Source organism: Dromiciops gliroides, chromosome 4 (assembly GCF_019393635.1).
Source record: "Dromiciops gliroides isolate mDroGli1 chromosome 4, mDroGli1.pri, whole genome shotgun sequence".
Lineage (NCBI taxonomy): Eukaryota > Metazoa > Chordata > Mammalia > Microbiotheria > Microbiotheriidae > Dromiciops > Dromiciops gliroides.
Window position 1 is genome coordinate 95,156,661 of NC_057864.1, and position 23,086 is coordinate 95,179,746.

The 23,086-nt window shown below is 38.2% G+C and overlaps 1 non-coding gene across 1 annotated transcript; it reads left to right on the forward strand.

The window, feature by feature from the left end:
- The first annotated feature begins 22,500 nt into the window (after positions 1 to 22,500).
- Positions 22,501 to 22,607, forward strand: LOC122726878. The gene has a single exon (XR_006352871.1). It is a non-coding gene; the product is annotated as a U6 spliceosomal RNA (small nuclear RNA).
- Positions 22,608 to 23,086: the final 479 nt, after the last annotated feature.

Here is a 23,086-nt window from a genome sequence, read left to right on the forward strand (position 1 = left end):
TTTAGTCCCCATGTATATCTAGACTCAACCTGCCTGTCTGTGGACCTTTCTGAGACCCCCAACTCCAGAGTATTTTTTAGTTCTCCTTGTCTCATGTTCTATCCATGCTTCTACACTTGGCCACAACCTACTCTGGTTCTTGCACTCATGAGTATTCTCCAATGTTGATCAGTGCTTGACTATCCAAAGCAAAGAAAAAGAATCCCTATCTAATGAATGACACTTGGGCAGATGATTGTGGACAGAGTGCTGGACTTAGTATAGCCAGGAAGACCTTTGTTTGAATCCTACTTCAAATGCTTATTTGTTTTTTAAAGTGCATATCATTTTATCTCTCTCATACTCAGTTTCTTCATCTGTCAAATGGGGATAATAATGGCACCTACCTTACTGGGTTGTGATAGGGCAGCAAGATGATACAGTGGATAAAGTGTCAGGCATGGAGTAAGGAAGACTCACCTTCCTGTGTTCAAATTTGGTCTCAGACACTTCCTAGCTGCGTGACCTTGGGCAAGTCACTTAACCCTGTTTGCCTCAATTCCCTCATTTGTAAAATTAACAAGAAAAGGAAATGGCAAACCACTCTAGTATCTTTGCCAAGAAAAGCTCAACTGGGGTCACAAAGAGTCAGTTGTGACTGAACAACAGCATATAGGGTTGTGGCAGGATGAAATGAGGTGACATATGTAAAGTGCTTTACAAATCTTAAGATGCTATGTAAATGCAAGCTATTACAGGAATTGATTTTTGATTCCCAAAGGTATCAAAGACAGAGAACGACAAAACGAGCTATAATAGGAAAAAAGACAATAGATGTAATAATATAAAAAAATAATACAGAAGACAAGGGACTGAATTCCAATGGAAGAGGATTCCTGAAAGCAAGACATCATAGAGATGTCGATTCATAGAGTTTGCTGCATAATGCCTAGGAAAAAGCAATTTAAAAAAATATCCATGTTATTTGAGGTTGTATTCAAAATAACTTTGAGTTGGGGAATAATCTTCCACTTCCCTTACTAATTTGGTTATGGTTATGCTCCCTATACCAGAGGAGTAAAGAAAAAGATCTATTTGGAGAAAGGTACCCCAAAGTTGGAAGAGAACTCCAGGAGGCTTCTTACTTTCCCTTTCATGCTCCCTCTTGTTTTTCAGCTTTTTTTCTGTATCCATTCTCCTTTTCTCTTCTTTTTCTCCCTCATTTTCCTCTCTATTTCTTTGTGCAGACAGATATGTAAGCAAACCACTTTCTGAGGGCTGAATCTTTCCTTCACTCTCCAAAGTCATGCAGTGCTTTCCTAGGAGTGTGAAACCACTCTTTAGGTAATTAATTTCATTTATTTTTAGATTTCCCTAGCACCTTTCAGCCAGAGAGCATTGTTTTAGTCTGAGCCTTTCCACATTCTCAGTAAACAACCCAGAGTCTTCTCCTTTGTGGGGCTGGCTTGAAAAGTGAATTATTCCCACATAGGTCTCATTAAGACAACAAAATCAGCTTATATCCCCAGAGCATCTCTCTGTGTACCATCTTGCCGAGAGCCCATCTGTTTTTTGACTGTTGGTGTAACAGTTACAATGGTCTTTTAAAATAATAAATAGCAACAAGCCAATTTAGCAGATACACGTTAGGAAAATTTGTTTTTCTAAAAAGTTCACTTGTCAGATTTGATGGGGTTTGACTAAGAAAAATGTTAGAGGAAGCTGGGGCTGTTAAATATGAATGTTTACCTTTATAATTAATATCTGTAAAAACGAAGCATAAAGCCATCATAAACAGATGATTTAAAATAGGCTCTGTGTTCTTAAGTGTTCAGTTTATGTGAAATGCCTCAGCACTGAAATTTATAGTCAGTCAAATAATAATACTGCGCTCACTGGGGCTCCTGGCACTGTGTTGGTTGCAAAGAATAATGCTTGGGGCTTAACCCTCTTTCTTTGACCTTCTCTCATAAAGCATAAGTTTGACTAAGCAGTGAGGAGTGTCTCCTCCCATTTGTCAGGCACACTCAGTATTCAATGTAAACACATCTCCCCATTTATTTTGATAAGTGTGGCCATCACCAAGACAGAGTAGCTTGCGTTGGATATGGGCATCTAAATGAAAACATTCCCTACTGGGTGTTTTCAAAATTGTCATATCAGGCAGCACAAGTTTAAATCAGTCAGTCAAACCGCCCCCCCAAAAAACCAAACAACAAATAAAACCCTGAGCACCTGCTCTGTGTAAGATAGTAGGCTAGGCACTTTGGATGGGTGGGTAGGGTTTACAAAATCATAATCATGTTGACATTTCTTTGGGAACTGAAGCACTACAATAGCTAGTTTTGTCTATTATAATATAATATAGTGTAGTACAATATTGCATAGTGTAATATAACATAATATATATCATCCATATAAATTATATATGTATATACACACTTACACACACATATGGGGGAGAGGGGTGGGGAGAGAGAGAGAGAGAGAGAGAGAGAGAGAGAGAGAGAGAGAGAGAGCTCCTTCAGTCTTATTTCTAAAAATACCCTGTCTATAAAAGCTCATTGTAGAATCATCAGTGCAATCAGCACTATTACTATTCTCAGTAAGTAAAGCATAGTGGAAGCTTCCTGGGTCAGTTTCTAGGGCCCTGGCTGATTCATTTTTGTCCACCTCAGTCCACCTTCCTTACCATTGACCTGTAGCCTTATCTGATCTTATTTTATCCACAGTGATTTTTTTTTAGAGTTAGGTATGGCTTACCTGTTTTGCCTATTAAGGGTTCACAGGATTACAGAATGTCAGTTACAAGGGAGCTCAGTGATGATCTCATCCAATTCTCTTGACTCACAAATGGGGGAATGGAAGCACTGACTGCTTAAGTGATTTGGCCAAGGTCACATAGTGAGTTGACATTAATTATTGTTTAGATCAAATTCACTGATTTGAACCCAAGACATCCGACTCCAATTCCAGTCTTTTTGTTTTTGTTTTTGTTTTTACTATGATATATGGCTTTCTTCTTACTGAATTTAAATCAGGCACGGTATTTGAACAATGTCTGTGAATTGATTAACTTGGATTCAGTTTCTTCATCTGCATGGATTAGATCGGGGTGCTTAACCTTTATTTTTCTCTATCATTACATCTTTGGCAATCTGGTGAAACTGGAGAAGCCTATAAACTACTTCTCAGATTATAATAAAATACGTAGAATTATGGAGGAAAATAATTCTATTGAAATACAATTATCAAATTAATTGTAAAAAAAAAAGTTTGTGGACTTCGGGTTAAGAATCCCTAGTCTATAATGCAGAAATATGTTTAATGTTATTATGTGTATATGTATGTATATATATATATATATACACACATATACATATATATAACCTATATCGGATTACCTGCTGTCTAGGGGAGGGGGGAGGGAGGGGAGGGAGGGTGAAAAATCGGAAATTGGAAAGCTTGTATAAACAAAAGTTGAGAACTATCTTTACATGTAACAGGAAAAAAATAAAATACTTTATTAATTAAAAAAAAAAGAATCCCTAGTCTAGGGGCAGCTAGGTGGTACAGTGGAATAAGCACTGGCCCTGGATTCAGGAGGACCTGAGTTCAAATCTGACCTCAGACACTTGACACTTACTAGCTGTGTGACCCTGTGCAAGTCATTTAACCCTCATTGCCCCACCCCCTCCAAAAGAATCCCTAGTCTAGATAAATTCTGAGTTCCTTTCTAGTGTTAGATCCACGATCCAAGGTATCTATAATCAATCCTATGAAATTCTTTACCTTGGATATTGGCTGGCTGTGTCTCAGTTCTCATTACTATCCCCTCGTGATTCCACTGATTTAGGTGACTAAAGATGACTCTAGGTAGGCCTGTGGTGGAAACTGTCTTGTTATTGGAAGGAATATCTTCCTTCATAGGACCACTGGCTAGGGCAGAAGCTTCCTCAGAATTCCTATTTGTATTCACACCTTCCTTCTCTACTTAGAATTGAAATTCAGAATTCTCAACAGGTTACTTGATTATTCAGAAAGATGCTGCATCAATAGGCACTAAATCTAGCTCAAAGGGCTTAATGGATTAAGGTCTAAACTCAGCTAGACTTTAACTGATGGATTGCTGAAATTCCCCATTGCTGAAATGGACACTCTCCTCATTTCTGATGATTCAAATTCTTTAATACATATAGGTCTCTGTTCATGTGCTATCTTCTCTATAAAGCCTTTCCTCCTCCACCTTCTCCCTTACTCCTATCTCTTCTAAAACTTTCCTAGGACCAGAAATTTTGTTGCTGGCAGGAATGGATAAATAAGGCAGGAATAAAGGACAAAAAGGTAGAAGTTTCATTGGCTCCATCTGGCCCATTTAGTCTTGTCCTGAATTAATTTGCATGGAGACCAGGAGGCATTATAGGACTTTAAAAGAACATTATCAGGGGGCAACTAGGTGGCACAGTGGATAAAGCACTGGCCTTGGATTCAGGAGGACCTGAATTCAAATCCAGCCTCAGACACTCGACATTTACTAGATGTGTGACCCTGGGCAAGTCACTTGACCCTCATTGCCTTGCATTAAAAAACAAAAAGAACATTATCACTGCACCTCCATAGAGCTCCTTTACGGTCTCACTCAGTGGAGTCCTTGGGGTGTTTTAAAAGATTATGATGACTAGGGTCATGATAAAGATTAAAAGGAATTTTTTTCTAAAAATAGATTTTGTTGTTATCTTTTGTTTTTATATCACTAGATTTCTCTGTCTCTTCACTTCCAAAGAGCCATTTCCTATAACAAAGATCTTTTTAAAGAAAAAGAGGAAGAGAAGAATATCAGCAAAACTGTTCAACATAGTAAAAAAGGAAACAACCCCACCTTCTGACATTACGTGCAATGTTCCACATCCATAATACCCTGACCTCTGCAAAAGAAAGGGGAGAGGTGTCTTATCATATCTCTTCTTTGGGGCTAAGCTTGCTCTAAAAGGAATTTTTGAGCCCCAAGCCAAATAGAAAAAAACTGGCAAGAGAGACCTGAAGCCAACAAAAGGAGAAGCAGTTAAAAGGACAGACAACTTGAACCCAAGGGCTTCTGTTGGCTTTTGCTCCCTCCCTAGCTGGATGTGGCTACAATAGCCATTAGAGCTAAAATACGGCAGCCCTTGGCAAAGGAGAAGATGCCCAGGAGCTGCACTCCAGCACATGGTAGCAGGGAGCATAGAGAGGCTGTACAACGTCTAGGAAATGGTAGCAGGAGGTACAGATGTCTAACAGTGGAAAAATCCAGCAGGAAGCAAGCAGTAGGACAGAGAGAACAGTGAAGTAGAAACAAACCCACCTCAGCAAAGAAGCCTGCCAGATATCATCAACAGAGAACATTAGTGGTTCTTTTTTTTTTTTTTTTTTAGTGAGGCAATTGGGGTTAAGTGACTTGCCTAGGGTCACACAGCTAGTAAGTGTTAAGTGTCTGAGGCCGGATTTGAACTCAGGTACTCCTGACTCCAGGGCCGGTGCTCTATCCACTGCGCCACCTAGCTGCCCCTAACATTAGTGATTCTACAAAGTTGGTGTGAGTTTCCCTGGGTGTACATGTGCCTTAGCTACATGTATTCCTTCTACATGTGCCTTACAATGTATGTTCTCTGGTCATATGTATTGTGTGTAGCAAAATCCCTACTGGTGGTATGACTATATAGGAAAGTATAACTCCATGTGATGGAAGCGATCTTTCTTGTCTGGTCCTGCTATGTATTTTAATTATGTGTTTTGGTATGAGATATTTCTATGGCTGATGGCTAAAAGAAATACATTGGTATTTATTGGTATACTTTGCTCATGAGATATGATTTTTAAATTGACTGATAGGCAACTAGGTGGCGTAATAGATAGAGTACTGGACCTAAAGTCTGGAAGATCATCCTCCTGAGTTAAAATCTGGTCTCAGACATTTTTTAGCTGTGTGACCCCAGGCAAGTCACTTAACCCTGTTTGCTTCAGTTTCCTCATCTGTAAAATGAGCTGGAGAAGGAAAGGGCAAACCACTCCAGTATCTTTGCCAAGGAAACACCAAATCGGGTCATGAAGTGTCAGACATTACTGAAACAACTGAACATGCCCCATGCCTATAATAAGTCTCAACCCTAGAGGGGGCCTATGTGTGAGGGGATACCCTAGGTGCTATAAGCACTTTGTTTAGATCGCTTCTTTGCCCTTATCACAATATACTTTGTGCTATACTTATCTAAGTACATATCATATCCACTAAGACATATAAAGTGCTTTGCAAATTTGAAAAGTGTTACATAATTATTTGATGATATATAAATGTTATGATGACAATGATTAATGATGTTATGTCTACCCTGACTTAGCCAGTGTCTAGTAAGCTCTTTAAAAGCAGGGACTGGGGGCAGCTAGATGGCACAGTGGATAAAGCACCAGCCCTGGATTCAGGAGGACCTGAGTTCAAATCTGGCTTCAGACACTTGACACTAGCTGTGTGACCCTGGGCAAGTCAATTAACCCTCATTGCCCCACCAAAAAAAAAAAAAAGAAAAGAAAAGAAAAGCAGGAACAATAGGGCTTTTATTCTAGAGAGGTGCACAGCCCAGTCTAGCCCAGCGGAAACTGTGTTAAACTGAACTTCAGGAAACCTGGGTTCAAATCTCTCTTCAGATACTCACTCTCCATAGACTATGGATCATCCAAAGCCATCCTAACCTTTCAGAACTCTGGTTTCTTCATCTGGAAAATGAGGATAATAGTTTTTTCACAGCCTCCCTCCAGGACTATGTTAAGGAAAGTACTTTGCAAACCTTAGATGTCTTTAGAAATGTGAGTTATTCTTTATGTTTCCAGAACCTCGTATACCTTTCCATTTGCTGACTCCATGCCTGGAATGTATATTCCCCAGAATATAACCCTTTCAGAATCCTTAGTTTTCCTAAGGCACCATCTTTTACATGAAGCCTTTCCTAATAATTGCAGCTATTGGTATCCCATTCCCCCCACCAATCATCCTGTTTCTATTTTGTATCTAGGTTGTCTATACATAAATACATTGTTTTCCCAAACTAGACTGTAGGCTCCTTGAGGACAGGGACTGCTTTCTCTTTTTCACCTAGCACAGTACCTGGTACCTAGTAGCCACTTAATACATGCTTGTCAGTTGATCGAGTAAAGCTTAGGAACTGTGGCTAAAAGTTCATCAATTAACATGATGGTAAAAGGCAGCCATTCAATTGTTGAGCTGTCCCCAAAGAAGGCCCCTAAATGTAACAGTATATAATTTAGAAGTCAGGATGGCTCTTCTAGGGAGAGCACAGGCTGTCAGGGAGCAACGGGATTGACCTCACAGCTTTAACAGGCAACTCTACCTCCCTAAGAGTTAAAGCCCCTCTAGGATTACTGACTAGAAGACCCTTAACACATAAGTGCCCCTTAAACATATAATGAGAACAACTTTGCTTTCTCCTGGGTCACTTCTTCTGATCTACCCTTCCTAGTTTTCTTAAGGATGGGTGTTCTAATTCTATAATAGAAACCCATACTCCTCTCCTGAGTCAGGCTGTCTGACTTTCTGAAACGACCTTCCTGGCTTCCCATCCATTCTCTAGCTTCTTCTCCACTTGGGGATAATCTCTGAACACCTGTCTATTTGCTAGACATATTTGATTTAATTTGATCCACACAGTATAGCAGGTACTTTGCTATATGTTGAGGATAAGAAGACAAAACCAGAAGTCTTTTCCATAATGGAGTTTATATTCTACTCAGAGGGAGGGGAGATCCAAGCAATATATACTAAAATAGGTAAATACAAAGTAATTTTGAGGAAGAGGAGAACATTAACAGCTGGGGAGATAAGAGATGGAGTCTGTGTGTGTGTGTGTGTGTGTGTGTGTGTGTGTATGTGGCGGGGGGGGGGGGGAGAGAGAGAGGGAGGGAGTGAGAGAGAGAATGAGTTGATACATAGTTACATACCCAAGGAGCCTGATATCTGGGAGTGGGGGGGGGGGAGAGAAGGAAAAAGAAAAGACTAGGGAGATGGAGAAGGGAGGAGAAATCTAAGAGGAGAGATACACATGGCAGCCAAGTTCCAAAAAAGAGTAAAAGTATTTTAAAAAAAGAAAAGAAAATATAGAGCAAGCAGTGTTGGTCACAGGGCATTTCCACCTTCAAGGCTGTTGCAGGGCTAAGTATGGCATATTCATTTAACAAAAATTATAAAGACTACTATGCTCAAGGCATAGAGATAGTAAATAGAAGTCTAGCTTTTGTCAGAAAGACCTGAGTTCTAGCTTCACTTCTAACAAAGTCTGGCTGCATGACCCTGGGAAAGTCACTTAACTTGTCAGTAACATAGGCAATCCTATCTTTCCTCAATTTTCCTGTGAAGTCCTCTGCCGCCACCACCACCACCATAAAGTCAGGAACCAAAAAGAGACAGACCTCTCAGCGCAGGCCCTCCTTCCTCCTTCCTGTCCCCTCCCAGAAAATGGGAGGCTCCTCAAGTTGATTGGCTCGTAGCCTTGGTGGACAGTACCCATGCCCAAATGTTACTTCCTGATGCCAAGGAAAAACCGCATGGCCTTGCCCTCTGAGGCATTCTCCTCATGGTAGATCTTTCCTATAGTAAGTCTCCAGTAGGTGGCGTCATTCCAATCATTACAGAGGTAGACTGTGCAAATGTTATCATCTTCATAGTACAGATAAGTCAGTCAAGAAGCATTTATGAAGTACTTTTATTGTGTGCAGACATTTACTAGTTGTATGACCTGAGGCAAGTCACTTAGTCCTGTTTTCCTCAGTTTCCTCATCTGTAAAATGAGCTGGAGAAGGAAATGGCATACAAAAACCAAACCAAATAGAGTCATGAGGAATTGGAAAAAAACAAACAAGAACAGCAACAATATGCCATGTACTGTGCCAAGCTCTAGGGTTACAAAGAAAGACAAAAATAGTCCCTGTTCCCAAGGATTTCACAGTCTAATTGGGAGAGACAACACGCAAATAGCTATGAACATTAAAAATATATAGTCTAAGTAGGAGGTAATCTCCCATGGAAGGAACTGGGGTAGGAAGGAGTGCAGAAAGGCCTCTTTCAGAAGGTAGGATCTGAGCTGAATCTTGAAACAATGCAGAAGGCAGAGGCAGGAGAGGGAACATATCAGGAACAGGCTACATGAGGTTCCAAGGTTTCTCCTTAGTCATGATGCTAATGAGTGTCAAGAGCTTGGAATTAAAGTGAGGTCTCTTGATAACAGGCCCTATGTCCTCTCAGAAACACAGATACTGGGGAATTACTTTCAAACAATAGCTCCATTATTTTTCTAGGTATTATTGTTATTACTGTTCATATTAGGATCATAGCATCATAGACTTAAAGATGGATGTTAGAGGTCATGGAGTCCAAGCTTCATTTTGTAGATGAGGAAACTGAGACTGAGAGAGGTTTAGTAACTTGCCCAGAGTCACACAGCAAGGCAGAATAATAGTTCTATTTAATCTTTTTTTTTTGGGGGGGGTGAGGCAATGAGGGTTAAGTGACTTGCCCAGGGTCACACAGCTAGTAAGTGTCAAGTGTCTGACTTGAGGCTGGATTTGAACTCAGGTCTTCCTGAATCCAGGGCCAGTACTCTATCCACTGTGACACCTAGCTGCCCCCTATTTAATCTTTATATTATTAATTTGTCTATTGTAAAACTGTGGTGGTATTTCAGGAACTTGACTCTATGGGATAATTTATAGGATTACACATTAGAGGGAAAATGGGGAAGTGGGCAGAACTGGTTACCTGACCAAGGTAGGACTGTATCAAGGTACTGTACAAAGGACCTGCTAATTACCTGTTTTTACAAATTAATCTAGAACTAGGGACATTGCTCAGAAGGGGATTTAGTAGAAAGTTCAAAGGGTGATGGGTGGGGGGAAGGATTGTTTGTTATTCTAAACCCCATTCACACAAACACACACAAGCCCCCCATAACTATTAGCAACAAAAACTTTTAAAAACAATTCTAAAGAATGCTTGCATACTTGTTTCAGAGACATCAAAGTAGGGAGAAGTTGGAAATTTTCATCCCATTCCAAAGTGCACCCTGAGTGATGAGGAACTCAGGTTGTAGGAACAGGATGGTGGGGGTGGTAGTGGAAGAAAGGAAATGGGTTTAAGTGGAGAGAGAGAAAAATGAGGTTCTGGACCTAGCCCCAAACTGAGGAGCATCTTGAGAGGTTCATTAAGAGCAATAGATCCCTATGCTGGGATATTCAACTACTGAGTTAGATAGGATTCAATTTAAAATTCAACAAACACTTATTAAGAGCCTACTTCTATGCATAGGGATAAAGAAATATTTGCACTCAGAGATCCCGAGGCCAAATCCCACTTCTTCTACTCACTATATGTGTAATCTTGATCCAGTCATTTAATTTCCATGGACCTCAGTTTCTTTATTTTTTTTAAATTTTTTTTTTAGTGAGGCAATTGGGGTTAAGTGACTTGCCCAGGGTCACACAGCTAGTAAGTGTTAAGTGTCTGAGGCCGGATTTGAACTCAGGTACTCCTGACTCCAGGGCCGGTGCTCTATCCACTGCGCCACCTAGCTGCCCCAGTTTCTTTATTTGTAAACTGAGGGGGTGGACTGTTGACCTCTGAAGTACCTTTAAACTATGAGACTATGATTTGATAGAGACAGTCAATGATTTCCCTAATCCTATCTCTAAGCAGAATTGTTCCCTACAAGTTGAGATTAAATGATGCCAACTTCAGTAGTTGTAGAGACAGGGAATCAATCAATGAATTAATCAGCAAACATTTATTAAGTGTGAACTAAGTGGTAGGTACTGAACCCAGCAGGTTAAACTTCTACAACTTTGAAGTTCAAAAATCATTTGTTATGTTTGGAGAGGGGTGGGAAATCTTACATACAAATGAAAAGTTAATTAATATGACAGTTTCCACCATTGATAGTCAAAGGATATGAATAGGTACTTTTCAGAAGAAGAAATCAAAGCAATCAATAGTCATATGAAAAAGTTCTAAATCACTATTGATTAGAGAAATGCAAATTGAAGCAACTCTGTGGTACTACCTCACACCTATCAGATTGGCTAATATGACAGGAAAGGAAAATGACAAATATTGGAGGGGATATGGGAAAATAGGGACACTAAAGCACTGATGGTGGAGTTGTGAATGATTCAACCATTCTGGAGAGCAATTAGGAACTATGCTCAAAAGGCTAACAAACTGTGCATACATTTTGATCCAGCAATACCATTACTAGGTCTGTATCCCACAGAATCAAAGGAAAAGGAAAAGGACCTATATTTAAATATTTAAAATATTTACAGCAGTTCTTTTTGTGGTGGCAAATAATTGGAAATTGAGGGGATGTCCATCACTTGGGGAATGGCTGAACAAGTTGTGGTATGTGATTGTGATGTGATTTGTGCTATAAGAACTGACCAGGAGCATGGTTTCAGAAAATCTTGGAAGATTTACATGAACTCATGCAAAGTAAAATGAGCAGAACCAGGAGAAAATTGTACTAAGTAAGAGCAATAGTGTATGATGATCAGCTATGAATAAATGAATTATTCTGGCCAATACAATAATCTATGACAATTCTGAAGGGCTTGTGATGAAAAATGCTATCCACCTCCAGAGAAAGAACTGATGGAGTCTAAATATAGACCAAAGCATGCTTTTAAATTTTTATTTTTATTTATTTTTTTGAGAAGTGTGTATGGGGTGAGGGTTTTTTGCAACATGGCTAATATAGAAATATTTGGCATGACCTCACATGTATCATCACATTGCTTACTTTCTCAAGGAGGGGGAGGGAGGAAAGGGAGAGAATTTAAAACAAAATTACTTTAGAAAGTTAAATATTTTTACATATAGTTGAGAAATATTTGATGAGAAAAATTTATTGGGAAATAATTGGGAAAACACAATATGACATAGTAATATATACACACATACTAATATACATCACATATACACACATACATATCATATATATTATATATAATGAGAGGTAAAGAAAATAAGGGTGCCATCAAAAATTTGATGGAGAGAGAAACTTGACTGTGGACTAGGGTAATTAGGAAGGATTTCCCTGGGCAGTGTGAAAATTGATCTGGGCCTTGAAGTTTCTGTAGAAATTAATAGATGGAGAAAAAGGAGGAGGGCATTCTAATCATGGGAAATAGTATGGGCAGAGACAGTGATAGGAATAAACATGGCATGTGCAAGAAACAGCATCAAAATAGAAAATGAGCTTAAGGTAAGTTTGGACAAAGAATGTATGACCAAGCTGTGGAAGATGATCCAGGATTCTGACCCAGCCTTCTCAGACTGGATTTTGTTCTCTGGTTAATGAGGAACCACTAAATTTTAGAGTAGGGGAGAAATGATTTGAGTAAAGTTGGATGGATTTGGAAAAGAAAGGGAAAAAGAAAATGAAAGCTTAAAGAACTGTTAATAATCGTCACTACTCTAATCACCAAGAATTATGTGGCTCTGGCTTTACAGTTTGTAATAGAAATGTTCACACACACACACACACACACACACACACACACACACACACACACACAGAGTCTGTTGTCCTTTCAGTTTCTTTCTGAAATGCTCAAGGGAAGATCTGGCTAAATGGGGTTTCTCCTCATGCTTTCTATAAATGTGTTTTCCCTTACATTGTTTCTTACTATTCTATGGAGGAGGGAGGAAGGGAGGGAAAATACTGTTTCTAATTTGCTATCATCCTCTTCATATGATTTTACAAAATAGTTTACATTGTAAGTGAGTGTCACCCTTGACTACCCTAACTTAAGAAGGGGATCAAGATTGGTTCAAGGATTTTCATTGTGGCAATTGAACTACCTTGGCTAAACTTCTCTTATAAAGTCCTACTCTAATGCTTCATAATGCCTCCAGGAGGCAGCTGGGTGGCTCAATGGATAGAGTGCTGGGCCTGGAGTCAGGATCTGAGTTCAAATGCTATGTGACGTTGGGAAAGTCATTTAACCTCTGTCTTAATCTACTGGAGAAGGAAATGGCAAGCCACTCCAGTATCTTTTCCCAGAAAACCCCATGGAAGGCAGCTAGGTGGCACAAGTGGATAAAAATCCAGCCCTGGATTCAGGAGGACCTGAGTTCAAATCTGGCCTCAGACACTTGACACTTGACATTTACTAGCTGTGTGACCCTGGAAAAGTCATTTAACCATCATTGCTCTACTCCCCCCCCCAAAAGAAAGCCCCAAGGACAGTATGGTCCACTATGTCATGAAGAGTTGGATATAACTGAATGACTGAATAACAACGCTCTATTAGAGGCAGTTTGGTATAGGGGATGGTGAGATAGTTTAGAAACTAGGAAGATCTGAATACAAATCCTCCTTTTGACAAAACCAGCTTTATGACTCTGGTCAAGGCACAATCTCTTAGGACTCTAGGCATCTTTCTAAGAAGCTGCAGAGAAATTGCTGGCCTGCATTGGTATAATACCTATATCAATGAAACTACGGGTTCTTTCATGGAAGTGACCCTGTGTTCTTGAAGGCCATGGCAGCAGAGTGCATGTTCTGACAGGATGCTGGGAAGACTTTGTCTATGGTCTTGGGAAAAGACTAAGTTTGCTTTTCTAAAACCAGCCTAGCTACATACAGAATTCACTTAATTTTAGATATGTAACTACTAGCTTAGCTACTGGTATTGCAAATTTGAGATAAATTTCCATTGACTGACAAGTGTACATACTCCTAGGCAGCTGAACTACATCAGTTTTGACATTTTTCCTATCAATGCAATTAGAAGGCAAAGAAAACTTCAAATGAATGGATAGAACATAGGTTCCTTTCAAGGAGAAGCAAATAAAGGAGTCAGCCAAAGTTCTTTTATCAAGAAGTTGAAGAAGGAATTAAGAAATGCTTTTCCTTGGGTTGTTTGGTTAACCCATACTAAAGTGCTTATGATAACCATTTGCCAAAAGACCTCCATGACAATAACTTCACCTTTTGAACCATCATCTGTGGCAGAGGATTTGGAGGTAGAAGAATTCCACAAAGAACTCACTTGGAGCTTCCTAATTAAAGTTAATACACGGGGGCAGCTAGGTGGTGCAGTGGATAAAGCACTGGCCTTGAATTCAGGAGGACCTGAGTTCAAATCCAGCCTCAGACACTTGGCACTAGCTGTATGACCCTGGGCAAGTCATTTAACCCTCATTACCCCACCCCAAATTAAAAAAAAAATAAGGTCAATATACTTAGAGACTTCTATTCAAAGGTGAGTATAGGCAAGGATAGTGAAAAATGTTAGAAAACGTCATGCAGTAATAAGATAAGCCAAAGTTTTGAAGAGTACACAGAAGCCTCATTTCTATGCATACTTCCTCTAAGGAAAGAATCAAGAAGACACTATGATGGAAAGCACTGAATAACATTGCATTAAATGAAATTGATTATATTATAGCAGCCTGGAAATGACTCAGTATAAATAGGCTGTTGATGTATAGTCATATCAGCAACTTATTAGAGCAAAGATCAAAATATACACAAAACTAGAAGACAATAAAAAAGAGAAAAATATGCAATGTATACTTAAAACAATTCCAACCTGATCTATTTAAACAAGTTAATTATGAACAAATTAAATGGATAGAGGAAAGGTGATCAACACCAATTATAGTAATTTCATGAAAAGTTTAATCAGTATAAATAAAATGCCACAGTAAGGAGACTGAAAAAAACCCCATGTGCCTCAGTCAGCAAATATTTAACTTACTTGTTAATTAGTAAATATGGCAGTTAAAGGCACCTGTCAGTTCCAAACCATGCAGCAGTCACTCTGGTCATGTTTCACCTTCCATGGGAACTCAGACTCCCACCCCTAGGACAATTGGCTATGATAAATGAGCTGCCATTTTATCTTGCCCAGAACCAGGTCACCTGCCATCTCTAAACCATGCTACTACATGTGTACCCTTAGCCAACTATCCCCCATTGCCCCTCACACTTTCTAACTCAAGCTTCCTTCTCTGTTGTCTTCCTCCATAAGAGAGTAAGTTCCTCAAGAACAGGGACTGTCATGTTTGCTTGCCTTTGTATCCTCAGAACTTAGCACAATGCCTGGCACATTGTAGATATTTAATAATTGCTTTTTCTTTAATTTTTTCACTCAATACGAATATAAAATTCTACAGAAACGGATTGTGGAATCTAAAAAGAAGAATCACTTGATAAAACAGGGTTAAGTAGTAGTCAAAACAAATAAATACATGAATTAATGAATGGAGAAATAAAGTAAAGGAAGGAAGGAAGCAAAGAAGGAAAGAAGGAAGGAAGGAAGGAAGGAAGGAAGGAAGGAAGAAAGGAAGGAAGGAAGGAAGGAAGGAAGGAAGGAAGGAAGGAAGGAAGGAAGGAAGGAAGGAAGGAAGGAAGGAAGGAAGATTTTAAAGAAAGCTTGGCAAAAAAACTAAATAAGCAAAGTTGGCCTGAAGACATTTAAGAATGAAGCTTGAAGGAAGGCAGCAAATAAAATATGGGAAAATTCTGCAAAGATTTTTAAAGCAAACTCTTTTCACCATCAAAAACAGTATTTATTGCATTTGTGCTCTAACATCAAATTCTAGCTTTGACATTCATGATATGTGTGATTATATAGAAAGTGGAAATAACACTTATGAAAACAAAGAGGGGAAAGTAGCTAAACCAGACCAATTATACACAGAAAAAGAATCTGTGTTGGAGGCAACACAATTTTGAGGACAATGAAGGACCATTTCTCAAAGTATTTGAAAGAAGAGATCAAAGGTGTGGAGGGAAATACATAACTTTATTATCACCAAGAAAGAAAAAAAGGTTCCAAGAGGACATAAATTTCTATGGACCCATACACTTAGTTTCCCATTATATAATTTTATGTATTATGTAATTTTATGCAAATAATTTATACACATGAAGGCATCTTTGAAAAAAGGATTAGAAACAGTCTTTTAGATATGATTCTTCATGGTAGAACACACCTTTTTCCTTTAATTTTGTTTTTCAATTAACAAACATTTGACTCTTTCATTTAAAAGAAAAGAGAAAAGAGAAACAAATCCTTTTTTGAACAAATATTTGTAGTCAAGCAAAACAAATTCCCATATTATCCATGGCTGAAAATGTGTATCTTATTCTTCATTTTAAATGCATCATTTCTTTATCATGAAGTGAGTAGCTTAGTTCATCATCAGTCTATAACTTTATCATTACACAATTGGCTGAATGCTATAACTAATATAATACTCTGCTGTGATCCATTTTTGTTAACTATTAAAAAATTTGATTTTGTAGAATAAAAGGCTTCCTTAAGGCCCCTACTACAACTAGTTGTCTTCCATACATATAGCAGAATTCAAGAGGCTTTCTTAAAAGCTATGAGAGAGAGCCTTGCTCAACAAACCTCTGATTATTAATATCAGGCATGGTGTAAAATAGGGTGATGTAAACTCACAAAAGATGTTAATTCACTACTGTCAAGGAGGAGATCTAGAGCAGAATCAAAGCTAAAAAGGGGTTTACTATATACATAGTGGGGTCCTTGAGATGTTCTTGTTTCTAGATGACATTGTACTGACTGCATTAATACTTGGGATATAGTATAGCCTTCTAACTGAAATCCATATTCACTCTGAAGAATTTGGCATAACCATTCATCCACACAAGAAAAAACAAATGGATTAAAAATTGCTATTTCTAGATTGTGATATGTAGATAACCAATAGAGTTTTTCCATCTTAGACAGACTTTGCAAAGAGGCAGTAAGTTGGGCCCAGAATTGAATAGAAAGAGGAGAATAAGCTGGATTTCCTTTTGGAAATTATAAAGTTCTTTTAAATATTATTGATATCTTATATTTTCATATTATCTTCATTTCCCAATATTTACCACTCCTCTCAACTATCCAGAGAATCATGCTTTATAATAAAGTGGAAAAAGACTGAAAGAAATTAAAGCAGTTCAGTAAAACTAATCAGTACATCAGCTAAGCCCAACAGTATAAGCAGTGATGTGCAAACACTGGACCCCTGCTCTGCTAAGAATGTAGGGAAGTGCATTCTCATAGTTATTTTCTGGGCTAACTTTGTTCATTATAATTACAATTTAAGTGTTTTATTATTGTTCTTTCTTTAAGTATCTTAACCTTGAATTATGTATTCCAACATTTTTTGCTGTTCTCTCCATGACTACTTTTGTATTGAAATTATTGAGTATTAAAGTTTATGTTGATTTATTTGGAAGGTCTTATAAAATTCTTCATAGATTTTTTTCTCCCTCCTCATCTACTAGAATAATTATAGGGATATAAACTAAAATTATTTTCATGGCACTTTTTTGCTGATGTTTGTCTTGTGTATTGTGATGCAAAATGATAGTGTCCCAATAAATAACATTTCTTATTGCCTTTGCCTTTTAGACTAAACCAACTTTGATCATCTCCTTTATTGGCCTCTCCAAAGAGAATATGTGAACTCTTCCTCTATTTAGCTCTATCTTCCTCTTGTCTTCTGGTTTCATTTATAAGGAGAATGTCAAAATTGTATTATTTGGTAGGATGTTGATTTAGTCTTTGGCCAAGGATTACAGTCAATATGGCGTGGAGAAAAGTGTGCTGGATTTGGAATCGGGGGAGTGGTATGGAATCCTAGCTCTGCCACTTTCTACCTATGTGAGCCTTAGAAAGGGACAGCCTCTCTGAGCCCAAGTTTGCTCTTCTGTTAGTTAACTAAAGGATTTCATCAAATGACTCCTAAGGTCCCCTCTAGCTCTCATTCTATTATAAAAATATGTAATCAAAAGAAAGCAAGAAGGGGAAGCGAGGTGGCGCAGTGGATAGAGCACCGGCCCTGGAGTCAGGAGTACCTGAGTTCAAATCCGGCCTCAGACATTTAACACTTACTAGCTGTGTGACCCTGGGCAAGTCACTTAACCCCAATTGCCTCACTAAAAAAAAGAAAGAAAGAAAGAAAGAAAAAAAAAGAAAGAAAGCAAGAGAGAAGTATGCAAAGAGATGAACTATGTTTTTATGCATATGTACACATGCATCATCCCTTCCTTGACAGAATGTAAGTTCATAGTGTTTATTGTATGCTGGTGTTGAAGCATGGTGCTATGGTGGTAAACAGAAAAAAACAGCCCCTGACCTAAAGGACTATATATTCCAAATGGGGCTACAACATGCAATTAACAAGGTACATAGAGATCTTGAAGGCAAAGATATTTTATTTTTATCTTATATTCCCAGTGCCTAACATAGTGTCTAGCATGTAGTAGGTATTTTAGCACTGACTTATTTTAGGGTTTTTTTGTTTGTTTGTTTTTGCAGGGCAATGAGAGTTAAGGGACTTGCCCAGGGTCACACAGCTAGTAAGTGTCAAATATCTGAGGCCAGATTTGAACTCAGGGCCTCTTCAATCCAAGGCTGGTGCTTTATCCACTGGACCACCTAGTTGCCCCAGTAGGTATTTTAACAAATTCTTATTGATTGGCTTTGAATACTTCCCTACAAAAGATTTCAAATATGGAATTTTGCTCTAACATAAATAATAGAACAAATTAAGTATGTTTTACCATTAAATATACTTAAAGTAAGGGAAATTTAAAGTTTCTTTGTGGTATAATGGAAAAAAAGATCACTGGGTCTGAAGTCAGAGAGATTGGTCTCTGATCCTGCCTCTGATATTTGCTTAGTATGTTTGTTAAACTAGGACAAGTCATTTAACCTCCCCAATTTCCTCATTTGTAACATTGGAGGGTTAGAAGAGTTTTCTTGCTCTTTTTTGTGTCCTGAACCATTTCGGCAGTTTCTTGAAGTTTCATGGACCCTTTCTCAGAATTATGTTTTTTAAAGCATAAAATATTCATCTACTCCATTGAAATACAGTTAGCAGAATATTAGCAACCACCATCACCAAGTTCATGGAATCTAAGTTAAGAACCCTGAGAATCCCTTCCAGCTTTGGCTCTATGATCCTAATCATACATTTTGATGTTATTTTCAGCAGCCCTGAGCCAGGAAGGAAGGTTTCTCAAGGAGAGACTGTATGAATGCAAAGAAAAATCAGTTTTATTTATAATCTTGAAATATTTTTACAAAAAGCTTTTTAGGAAAACACTTTTGATGTTCCATTTTATGTATAGGAAAAGCTGAAGAAACTAGTAGTTCAATTTAAGGGAATGTTGGGAGAAGGAATCAGGTTTGACATAAGCTTATAAATTCCATGAATGCAAGGAACACATTTTAAAGCAGGCATAGAAGTTATTTTGTTATCTTCTTCAGCATCTAGCCTAGTGTTTTGAGCACAGTAAGTTATTGAATGGATACCCAGAAGCAGACAAAGCCTCCTCCCCTCTTCATTTTTCCTTTGTTAGTAAAGTAACAAGATGATTTGCTCCTCTGCCCTCTCACTAAGCAATAATCAAAATCAGATATATTTTAGGTTTCTGGCTTATTCTATGTATTATTAGCATTATAGAATGATTTTTTTGTTTTCATTTAAACATGTGCTTTGAAATAGTTTCTCCCCATTCTTAAATGTAACTTGACTTTGCCTTAGGGCCAAAAACTGTTTCTAGAGATGAAATTTCTCATGAGCTTTTCAACAAGAAATAGAAATAATTTTCCTTTACAGTCACCCTCTCAAGAATATCCCTGTTCTGTATCTTGGCCAGCATCTGCTGAAGAGTCGATCTAGTCCAGCTGAAGAGACGTGAGACCTGTTCCATTTGGGGTCATTAGCACCCTATTGTTATTTCATTTTATGATTTTGCCTTCCACTCTAAGCCAAGCATAAAAATTCATTCAGTCTCCTACATAATTCACATTGACACATTTATTTCACCACAGTCCCTGTGCAAACAAGTTGCTCCCCAGATTGCCAATATATGATGAATGCTTCTTACAAATCATGCATGCAGGTTGCTTTTGTGGGGTTGGAGCATTTCAGAGAACACACATCCTCAACATTTTAGGAAACATTTTGTGCAAAATAAAAAGAAAAGACTAATGGTAGTGCCAAAATAGGATTGGTCCCCATAATCCTCAAATGATTAGATAACTTGTTTGTTGTCAAAAAAAAAAGTAGCAATTTACTTCTGCTACCCCAAAGACTGTTTTCAACTATGAGCAGATGTCTCTGGAAAGTCAGAAAGAATACTCCTATTTTTTGGCATTTAGGACAATGGCTTTGGGTGTGGGGAGAAGGAATAAGAAAGCACATGGTATCAATTAAAGCAAGTAGTAATGAATTTAGGACATTCTTTTCTGAGCTAAAAACAAAACCTCAGTGGTGGGCCATCTAATACATGGCTAGAATCATGTGACCATGCAGGGATTTTTATTTTACAGCTTAAACTAAACAGTGCTGAGCTTATGCAGAGGACACTGCTGTTTCAGTGCCATATTCTGGAGGTGGTAGGGCCAGAGGGGAAGTACCCAGTTAAGATATATTTTTTTTATGGTTACCTTCCCCAGGTGTTCAGTTCCACATTGTCCAAAGGAATAGCTGATGGATGGGAGCTGCTCTCTCCTAGGCATGAGCCCCACCATATGTTTGTTTTATTTCAAAGTAAAAAGCCTATGCAATTTAATTGCTTGATGACCATAATTTAAGCAGCCAAATGGCCTACTGAATAGAACTTACATAAGACCAAAGCCCCCTAATCTCTAGGGGATTAATTTAGTAAAGGAGCCAGCACATTTTGTGAATCATCTCTTAGAGATTAAAGAAGATGTTGCTGAAAATTTAGGTAGGGTATGTATAGGTATAGCTACTGACATGATTGGCATTAACAAGCAACAAAATGTCATATCCAGTTTGCAAACCAGTAAATTCCATAACTCACAGGGAAAAAAATCTTAGGTTATGATAATAAAAATAAAATGTCTGGGGGAGGTAATAGGACTGATGTGTTCTGGACCACGTCTAGATTATTGTATTCAATTGGTGTTGGACATTTTTAAAGAGATCTATTGGAAAGCTAGTATAATGTCTGACAAATAGTAGGTGCTTAATTAATGCCTGTTGATTGGTTAATTAAATGAACACAAAAGGTGATCAAGGTGATGAAAATAGTCTTATTAGGAGCATGTGAAGGCCCTGGGGATATTCAGCTTGAAGAGGAACAATTTGAAAGTAATTATATATGAGGCTTCTTCAAATATTTGAAGAGCAAAGATGGCAAAGTGAGAGCTAGTGGTTTTTCCTTAGCTCCTTTATAATCTTCCCCTACAATGACCAATAAAGAGAACCAGACCAAAGTTTGGTTGGAAAGCCAAGAAAAAGTTACAATGACTCATTTTTCCAAGCCAAGGGAGTTTAGGAAGATAGAGAGGTCTGCCTTGTGGACACTGGAGTAGGGACTGGCCAGCACTACAGACAGAAGCATCAGGGTGCTGCCGTTGTCCCAGTGACAAGGAGCAGCCCAGTACCCAAAGATGGTAAAGGGACTGAACACTTGGGCAGAAAGACGTCCTGGCAGCTTTGTCACCCATTACCCAGTTCTGGGTCATAGCTCCCCATTGGGTGGGGAGGAGTGGTCATGATAAGTAGAAAGCAAAGGTCTACTTGTGAAAGATGTAAGGATGTATGGTTCTGAACCCAAGAACAGAGGGGAAAGTCAATTCTAACCTTTAGCCCTGCACATAAGCCTGCAGTAGAATAAACCAGGACAAGAGACAAAAACCAAGGGGGAGTCAGCAGTTCGGTTACTCTGAACCTATAGAATCGCCAAGTAGGCTAAGTATGACTAAGTAAAGCAGCAGTCAATGGAAACTCAACCATACACAAGCCAACAGACCTAATACGGGTCAGGAATTTGCAGACCAGGAAGGGAGTAAACAGACTTCTCCCTGGAACAGACCACTTTAGAAGCATTATCCCCACACTGAGTTATGAAAGCAGCAGAAGGACATAAAAGACAGAAACTCAGACCAGACTCCCACTCCCACATCCCAACAACCCCACTCCCATCCCCCAAATTGCCAGGGACAAGCAGATCCCAACACAAACACAAAGTCCAAAGTCAAGAAGTAGGCTAGAAACATGAACACACACACACACATTTACACATACACATACACATACACATACACATACACATACACATACACATGCACATGCACATGCACATACACAAAACCTGACTATAAAAATCTACTATGGTGACAGGAAAGCCCAAGACACCAGCATAGAGAAAAATAAAGACTTGAAGACATTTAAAAACAAAGTCTCAAAGAAAAAAATGTAGATGTAATACAAGATCAACAAGATTTCCTAGATGAGTTAAAGGAGATAAAAAAGAGCTAAAAAATTAAAAACATAAATTAATAATATTAGACTATAAGTTGGAAAAAGAAATTAGGGCTATACAAGAAAATTATGAAAAAAATGAACAGTTTTGTAAAAGAGGTATGAAAATACTAAAGAAAATAACTCCTTAAAAATTAGAATTGGTCAAGTGGGTGCTCGCTTCGACAGCACATATACTAAAATTGGAATGATACAGAGAAGATTAGCATGGCCCCTGCGCAAGGATGACATGCAAATTCATGAAGCGTTCCATATTTAAAAAAAAAAGGAATTGGTCAAGTGGAAGCTAATGATGTTGTGAAATATCAAGAAATAATAAAACAAAGTCAAAAGCCTTTTAAAAATAGAAGAAAATCTGAAATGTCCTTTCAAAATAAAAACAGTTGGCCTGGAAAATATATCAAGGAGAAGAGATTTGAAAATCACTGGACTACCTGAAAGCCATTAACAAAAAGAGCCTAGACATCGTATTTCAAGAAATTATAAAGGAAAGCTGCCCAGATATCTTCAAACTGGAAAGAACAGTAGAAATTGTTAAAAATTCACTGATCACCTTATGAAAGAAATTCCCAAATGTAAAGGAGTGCTAGGTTTGGAATATATTGTGGGAGGCAATGGAGCTAGGATTACAATCAAGAGTAATATACCCAGCAAAACTAAGTATAATCCTACAGGGGAAAATTAATATTTAATAAAATATAAGACTTTCAAGAATTCCTGATGTAGAGACCAGAGATG